Below are 9,398 nucleotides of genomic sequence, written 5' to 3'. Positions count from 1 at the left end.
CTGAGATGTTTTGAAACTGAAAAGGATATTACTCACTTGCCTGACCGGGTGTCCCTGTTCATCGTCGTCTGCTGCATGCTTCACAGCCTGGCAATCCTGAGGGCACAGCCATTGCCCAAAGACATAGATGCTGCACCTCAGGAGGAGGAGTAACAGAAAGACAGGGAGCTGCAGAAGGAGGACGAGGAGCTGCAGGAGGTGGACGAGGAGCCGCAGGAGGAGGACGAGGAGCCGCAGGAGGAGGACGAGGAGCTGCAGGAGGAGGACGATGAGCTGCAGGAGGAGGAAGAGGAGCCGCAGGAGGAGGACGAGGAGCCGCAGGAGGAGGACGATGAGCTGCAGGAGGAGGATGAGGAGCCTCAGGAGGAGGAAGAGGAGCCGCAGGAGGAGGACGAGGAGCCGCAGGAGGAGGACGAGGAGCTGCAGGAGGAGGACGAGGAGCCTCAGGAGGAGGACGAGGAGCCTCAGGAGGAGGAAGAGGAGCCGCAGGAGGAGGACGAGGAGCCGCAGGAGGAGGAAGAGGAGCCGCAGGAGGAGGACGAGGAGCCGCAGGAGGAGGACGAGGAGCCTCAGGAGGAGGAAGAGGAGCCGCAGGAGGAGGAAGAGGAGCCGCAGGAGGAGGACGAGGAGCCGCAGGAGGAGGACGAGGAGCTGCAGGAGGAGATACAGCCGACAGGCAGGAAGGGCCGACACCGTCTTGATACTGCAGGGAACGTCCGAGACCGCTGCAAAAGATCTTGGTTCCAAGGTCCTCGCCACTTACTGCTTCCTTTGTGCCTCCCCATTACCACATCAATGAGTCCTTCCTTCCACACCACATGCCCAACACTGAAATGAGAGACAAGACCAAACAGTAAAAATGAGAATCAACATTTATGTGTAAAAAGTGCAACATCAACATAACATATATCATTCCGTCTTGCGCATTTCCTTATATCTCCTTTTACATAAACCTACTCTACCACTACGCGCAGTGTCTCCCCTCTGGCTGCTGGAAGGCTTGCTGTGTTTCCGGGCAAGAGACTACACATGCCCATCTAGAGTGCCCTCTACCAGCTCTGGGCCTGGAAGATCCAGCTGTAGGTTGAAGCATCTCAGGCTGGGCGTCGCCAGTCTGGGCTGGCTGGGTGGCCGCTGTGGACTGTTGCAAAGATGGAGTGGCAGTGGTGGGATCAGAAGTAATGTTGTCGTGAAAGAGGATAACAGGTTCCTGCTCCACTGACGCAGTGCCACTCCCCCGAGGCTGCTGGAGCACAGATTGGTGGTCTGCTGCGACACCGTGTGATCCCTGGTGGACCGTGATGGACACAGCGGTGATGGCAGCAGTCAAGGCATGAGTGGCATCATGCTGAGACTGCATGACATCAGCAAGACATTGCTTGGCATCATGGAGAGACTGCATGAGAGCAGTCTGACCTACCATGCGAGCAACCATTGACTGTATTGCTGCAATAAGACGTTGCTTCCACCTGTGCCTCAATGGAAGCTGCCACATCGTCTATGACACCTCTCATGAGGTCTGGATCTGCATGGTCCATCTGGGAGACCACCGCTATTTGCCCACTGGCAATGATGGGCTTCATTGTGTGCGCAGTGCTGTCTACCATGCGGGAGGCAGACTCTACCATGCTCCTTACTACTTGTGACAGGCTCTCGGGTGCCCATGCCATTGCCTCTATCATTTCTGAGTGCAAGACAATCACCCTTTGTTCAAACGCCTCCCTAATGATGTCCTCATCTGAGTCCTGCGGATCAGAACTCGTGCGCAAACTCGCCCTCCGAGGAGCTGGCTGCCGAGCTTGCCTTACCCCTTGACTCTGCTGCAGCCCGCTAGGTCTCGGTGCATCATCCAGTGCAGACCCCTCTCCTAAGCTCAACTGCAACGACCGTGTACTCCCAGTATCTGAGCTGGTGCGTGCGAGTGTGAGAAGCGGTGCTTACATCGTCCTCCACCTCCCCTCTCTCCCATTTTTCTCCCTGCAGTCTGGATTGGGGGGCTCAGGAACAGGCTGGGCCACGGCCGGGGCATTGTCTGAAAGCACAAATGACACAGTGGTGGTAAGGTGAGGTAAAGGAGGCAGGCATGCAGGAGGAAACGTGGTCAGAATGTGGAGCGGCTGAATGATAAGGCCTTCTGCTTTAAATGAGAGGAAGGCTTTCACTGACCAATGTTGGCCCCAGCGGGCTCGGTGGTCCTCACTGCCACGGGATTGGCGACCTGCGAGCCCATAAGGTGAAGTATTCGCTCCTCCAGGTCTGTGAGCTGGTGCAGTTCAGGCTCCCTCCCTCATCCCCCCCCATCGCCCCCCCCCCTCCTCCACCCACCCCACCCCTCCCCCCACCCCCCCTGTTTTCTGCTGCTGCTGCAGTCTGTTCTGTGCCATCTTGGCCTGCAAAAGAAAGGAAGCTGGTGAGTCACAGTGCAGTTATGTATGTGGAAGAAATACATGAGCAGCTCAAGCAGCTGTGATTCTAAGCAAAGTATAAACTTTCATTTAGAAAGACACAGATTAATAGAGGACACTCAGTATGGATTTGTGAAGGGAAGGTCAAGTCTGAATAACTTGATTGAGTTCTTTGAGGAGGTAACAAGTTGAGTCGATAAGGGCAGTGTAGTTCATGTGGATTGTCGAAAGGCTTTTGACAAGGTCCCATATGCGAGGCTGATCAAATGAGTAAAAGCGCATGGGATCTAAGAGAAAGTAGATCCAAAACTGGCTCAGTGGCAGGAAGCAAAGGGTAATGGTTGAGGGGAATTTTTGTGACCGGAAGGCTGTTTCTAGTGAGGTACAAGAGGGCTCAGTACTCGGTCCCTTACTTTTGGCATATATATTAATGATTTAGACATAAATGTAGGAGGCATGATAAAGAAATTTGCAGACGATACAAAAATTGGCCGTGTGGTTGGCATTGAGGACGAAAGCTCTAGTTTGCAGGAAAATATCGACGAACTGGTCAGTTGGGCAGAAAGTTGGCAAATGGTAATCAATCCGGAAAAGTGTGAGGTAATGCATTTGGGGAGGGGCAACAAGGCAAGGGAATACCCAATAAATGGAAGGATATTGAGAGTGTGGAGGAACAGAGGGACCTTGGAGCATATGTCCACAGGTCCTTAAAGGTAACAGGACAGGTCAATAAGGTGGTTAAAAAGACATATGGAATGCTTTCCTTTATTAGCCATGGCATAGAATACAAGAGCAGGGAAGTTATGCTAGAACTATATCAAACACTAGTTAGGCCACAGCTTGAGTACTGCGTGCAGTTCTGGTCATCACATTACAGGAAAAATGGGATTGCACTAGAAAGGGAGCAGAGGAGATTTACAAGGATGTTGTCAGGACTGGAAAACTTTAGCTATGAGGAAAGATTGGATAGGCTGTGGTTGTTTTCCTTGGAAGAAAGGAGGCTGAGAGGAGATTTAATTGAGGTATATAAAAATCATTATCATCATAGGCAGTCCATTGGAATCGAAGAAGACTTGCTTCCACTCTTAAAATGAGTTCTTAGGTGGCTGAACAGTCTAATATGAGAACCACAGACTCTGTCACAGGTGGGACAGATAGTCATTGAGGGAAGGCATGGGTGGGACCTTTTTTGCCGCACACTCTTTCCGCTGCCTGCACTTGATTTCTGCATGCACTCGGCGATGAGACTCGAAGTGCTCAGCACCCTCCTGGATGCACTTCCTCCACTTAGGGCGGTCTTTGGCAAGGGACTCCCAGGTGTCAGTGGGGATGTTGCACTTTATCAAGGAAGATTTGAGGGTGTCCTTGTAACGTTTCCGCTGCCCAGCTTTGGCTCGTTTGCTGTGAAGGAGTTCAGAGTAGAGCGCTTGCTTTGGGAGTCTCGTGTCTGGCATGCGAACTATGTAGGTTGCCCAGCAGAGCTGATCAAGTGTGGTCAGTGCTTCAATGCTGGGGATGTTGGCCTGGTCGAGGATGCTAAGGTTGGTGCATCTGTCCTCCCAGGGGATTTGTAGGATCTTGCGGAGACTCGTTGGTGGTATTTCTCCAGCAACTTGAGGTGTCTACTGTACATGGTCCATGTCTCTGAGCAATACAGGAGGGCGGGTATTACTTTAGCCCTGCAGACCATGAGCTTGGTGGCAGTTTTGAGGGCCTGGTCTTCAAACACTCTTTTCCTCAGGCGGCTGAAGGCTGCATTGGTGCACTGGAGACGGTGTTGAACCTCGTCGTCAATGCCTGCTCTTGTTGATAAGAGGCTCCCGAGGTATGGGAAGTGGTCCACATTGTCCAGGGCCGCGCCATAAATCTTGATGACCGGTAGGCAGTGCTGTGCGGCAAGGACAGGCTGATGGAGGACCTTTGTCTTACGAATGTTTAGCATAAGGCACATGCTTTTGTACACCTCAGCAAATACGTTGACTATTATTTAAATAGAGAAAGATTGCAAAGTGCTGCAGTACAGCGGAACCTGGGGGTACTTGTGCATGAAACACAAAAGGATAGTATGTAGCTACAGCAAGTGATCAGGAAGGCCAATGGAATCTTGGCCTTTATTGCAAAAGGGATGGAGTATAAAAGCAGAGAAGTCTTGCTACAGTTATACAGCGTATTGGTTAGGCCACACCTGGAATAGTGCGTGCAATTTTGGTTTCCATATTTACGAAAGGATATACTTGCTTTGGAGGCAGTTCAGAGAAGGTTCACTGGGTTGATTCCGGAGATGAGGGGGTTGATTTATGAGGAAAGGTTGAGTAGGTTGGGCTTCTACTCATTGGAATTCAGAAAAATGCGAGGTGATCTTATCGAAACGTATAAGATTATGAGGGGGCTTGACAAGGTGAATGCAGAGAGGATGTTTCCACTGAGAGGGGAGACTAAAACTAGAGGGCATAATCTTAGAATAAGGGGCCGCCCATTTAAAACAGATGAGGAGAAATTTTTTCTCTCAGAGGTTTGGAAATCTGGGAAATTTGCTGCCTCGGAGAACTGTGGAAGCTGGGACATTGAATAAATTTAAGACAGGAATAGACAGTTTCTTAAACGAAAAGGGGATAAGGGGTTATGGGGAGCGGGCAGGGAATTGGACCTGAGTCCATGATCGGATCAGCCATGATCGTATTGAATGGCGGATCAGGCTCCAGGGGCCGTATGGCCTACTCCTGCTCTATTTCTTATATTCTTATGTTCTTCCGTTCTTTTGTCCTGGAGTTCAGTCTCTGTATGTGCGCAGACGCAGGCATCATCCGTGTACTGTAGCTCAACAACAGAGCTGTATAAAAATATGAGGGGCCTAGATCGAGTGGATAGGAAGGACCTATTTCCCTTAGCAGAGGGGTCAATAATCAGGGGGTATAGATTTAAAGTAGTTGGTAGAAGGATTAGAGGAGAGATAAAGAAACATTTCTTCACCCAGAGGGTGGTGGGAGTCTGGAACTCACTGCCTGAAAGGGTGGTAGAGGCAGAAACCCTCATCACATTTAAAAAGTACTTGGTTGTGCCCTTAAAGAGCCGTAATCTACAAGGCTATGTATCTAGTGCCGGGTGGTGGGATTAGGCTGGGTAGCACTTTTTCAACCGGCATGGACACAATGGCCGAATGGCCTCGTTCTGGGTCATAATTTTTCTATGATTCTATTCAATGTAACTTGCTATTATTTTACTTTACTGAATTAGTAACTTAAACTAGATAAACTAATTAATAAAACTAAAATATCTAATTGAAAAAGTAATATTAATAATTAATTAACTAATCAAATAAATAAAGAACGTTAGATAGACATGGCAAGGCAGGTGATTTTTCCGTAACTGCAGCATGTGGGAGTTTGTGGAGACCAGTGAGATCCCGAGCAACCACATCTGCGATAAGTGTCTGCAGCTTGAGGAACTTCAAATCAGAACTGTTGAGCTGCAGTCTGAGATACAGACATTGTGGGCCTTCAGGAAAGGGGAGAGTTACTTGGACACTTTGTTCCAGGAGGCAGTTACACCTCTTAGATTAAGTAGTACTTTAGAGTTTATCAGTGGTCAGGGACAGGAGGGTGTGACCATAAGTCAGGAAGGTATGGGGACTCAGGATGTAGTGATGGAGGAGCCTCGGCCCTTGACTTTGACCAACATTATGACCAACATACTTGTGGGGATGAGAACAAGGACCGCAAGGTGGATGAGCAAACTGAGCATGGCACCATAGTGCAGAAGACTATTCAAGTGGGTGGGTGAAAAGGAATGTGAGAGTGATAGGGTACAGTATAGTCAGAGGGATAGATATTATTCTCTGCAGCCATGACCGGGAGTTCCGAAGGTTGTGTTGCCTACCTGGTGCCAGGGTAAAGGATGTCTCCTCATGGCTGGAGAAGAACTGGGAGAGAGAAAATCCAGTTGTTGTGATCTATGTAGGAACCAATAACATAGATAGAACTGGGAATGAGGTTCTTCTGAGAGAGTTTGAGGGGTTAGAGTCAATATTAAAACACAGAACCTCACAGATAATAACCTCTGGATTGTTACCTGAGCCACGCACAAATTGGCATAGGGACAAACAGATTAGAAGGTGTAATGCGTGGCTCAAAGAGTGGTGTGGGAGGCACGGGTTTCAATTCATGGGGCACTGGCATCAGTTCTGGGGAAAGAGGAAGCTGTTCCGTGGTTACGCGCTCCATTTAAACTGGGTTGGGACCAGTATCCTGACAAATCGAATAACTAGGGTGCTGGATAGAGCTTTAAACTAATGAATGGGGCTGGGAGGATTCAGGAAAGGGTAAATTCAAAAACAATAAAAGAAATGACAAGGCTGTACAGCAGAGTAGTGATCTGGGGAAAGATAAGCAGAGTGGATCAGGAAGGGACAGAAAGATTAATAAAGATAATAAGGCATCAGTGACTAAAGTGACATCAGGGAAAAATAGAAAAAAGTCAAAGCTAAAGGTACTATATCTGAATGCACAAAGCATTCTCAACAAAATAGATGAATTAATAGCACAGATAGAATTAATAAGTTTGACTAATAGCCATTACAGAGATGTGGTTGCAGACTGACCAAGGTTGGAAACTAAATATTCCAGGATATTTGACGTTTAGAAAAGACACGCTTAATGAATACTTTACATCTGTTTTCACAAAAGAGAGGGGTGATGCAGACACTGCAATCGAGGAGGAGTAGTGTGAAATATTAGATGAAATAAACATAGTTAGAGAGAAGGTATTAAGGGGTTTAGCAGCTTTGAAAGTGGATAAGTCCCTAGGCTTGGATTAAATGTATCCCAGGCTGTTAAGCGAAGCAAAAGAGGAACTAGCAGAGGCTTTGACGATCATTTTCTAATCATTTTCAGGTGTGATGCCAGAGGACTGGAGGACTGCTAATGTGGTACCTTTGTTTAAGAAAGGGATAGACTGAATAATTAAAGGTTAGTCAGCCTAACCTCAGTGGTGGGAAAATTATTGGAAAAAATCCTGAAGGACAGGATAAATCTTCACTTTGAAAGACATGGATTAATCAAGGACAGTCAGCATGGATTTGTTAAGGGAAAGTCGTGACTGACTAACTTGATTGAATTGTTCGAGGAGGTAACAAGGAGGGTCGAAGAGGGCAAAGCGTATGATGTAGTGTATATGGATTTTAGCAAAGCTTTTGATAATGTCACACATGGCAGACTGGTCACAAAAGTAAAAGCCCATGGGATCCAGGGCAAAGTGGTAAGTTGGATCCAAAATTGTCTCAGAGGCAGGAAGCAAAGGGTAATGGTTAATGGTGTTTTTGTGACTGGAAGGATGTTTCCAGTGGGGTTCTGCAGGGCTCAGTGCTAGGTCCCTTGCTGTTTGTGGTATACATCAATGATCTAGACTTGAATATAGGGGGTATGATTAAGAAGTTTGCAGATGATACTAAAATCGGCTGTGTGGTTGATAAGCTGCGGACTGCAGGAAGACATCAATCAACTGGTCAGGTGAGCAGAACAGTGGCAAATGGAATTTAATTCAGAGAAGTGTAAGGTAATGCATTTTGGGAGTACTAACAAGGAAAGGAAATACACATTAAATGGTAAGATACTGAGAAGTGTAGAGGAACAAAGGGACCTTGGAGTGCATGTGCACAGATCCCTGAAAGTAGCAGGCCAGGTAGATAAGGTGGTTACAAAGGCATATGGAATGCTTGTCTTTATTAGCAGGTGGGTTATGCTTGAACTGTAAAAAAACACTGGTTAGGCCACAGCTGGAGTACTGCGTGCAGTTCTGGTCACCGCATTACAGGAAGGATGTAATTGCACTGGAGCGGATACGGGGATATGGAGGAAATTTACGAGGATGTTGCCGGGAGTGGAGAATCTAAGCTATGAGGACAGATTGGATAGGCTGGATTTGTTTTCATTGGAACAGAGAAGGCTGAGGAGAGACCTCATTGAGGTGTACAAAATTATGAGGGGCCTAGATATAGTGGCTAGAAAGGGCCTATTTCCCTTAGCAGAGGGGTCAAAAACAAGGGGGCATAAATTTAAATTAATTGGTAGAAGGTTTAGAGGGGATTTGAGGGGTAATTTTTTCACGCAGAGGGTGTGGGGGTCTGGAACACACTGCCTGAAAGGGTGGTAGAGGCAGAAACCCTCACCACATTTAAAAAGTACTTGGATGTGTACCTGAAGTGCCGTAACCTGCAGGATTACGGACTTAGAGCTGGAAAGTCGGAGTAGTTGGATAGCCTCTTGTTGGCTGGCATGGACACAATGGGCCGAAATGGCCTCCTTCAGTGCTGTAAACTTCTATGATTCTATGAATAGAAAAGGAGGAGCGGTAGACCTTATAATAAAGGAGGGAATAAAGACAGTAGAAAGAATCTTTGCTCAGAAAAACAAAATACAGAATCAGTTTGGGTGGAGCTACAAAGGGCAGAAAATATTAGTGGGAGTAGTCCATAGGTCTCCTAATAGTGGTTGTAGTGTGGGGCAGAAATTAGAGGGATAATATATTAGCATGGATAGAGGATTGGCTAACTTACAGAAAACAGAGAGTTGGGATAAATGGTTCATTCTCTGGTTGGCAACCAGCAACTAGTGGGTTGCCGCAGGGATCAGTGCTGGGACCACAACTATTTACAATCTATATTAACAACTTGGAAGAAGGGACTGAGTGAAACATAGCCAAGTTTGCTGATGATACAAAGATGGAAGGAAAAGCAGTGTGTGAGGAGGACACAAAAAATCTGCAAAGGACATAGACAGGCTAAGTGAGTGGGCAAAAATTTGGCAGATGGAGTATAATGTTGGAAAGTGTGAGGTCATGCATCTTGGCAGAAAAAAAATCAAAGAGCAAATTATTATTTAAATGGAGAAAGTACAGCGGGACCTGGGGGTACTTGTGCATGAAACACAAAAGGATAGTATGCAGGTACAACAAGTGATCAGGAAGGCCAATGGAATCTTGGCCTTTATTGCAAAGAGG

The sequence above is a fragment of the Pristiophorus japonicus genome, chromosome 4 (genome assembly GCF_044704955.1).
Source record: "Pristiophorus japonicus isolate sPriJap1 chromosome 4, sPriJap1.hap1, whole genome shotgun sequence".
NCBI classification, from domain to species: domain Eukaryota; kingdom Metazoa; phylum Chordata; class Chondrichthyes; family Pristiophoridae; genus Pristiophorus; species Pristiophorus japonicus.
Note: the sequence above shows the minus strand (reverse complement) of the source record.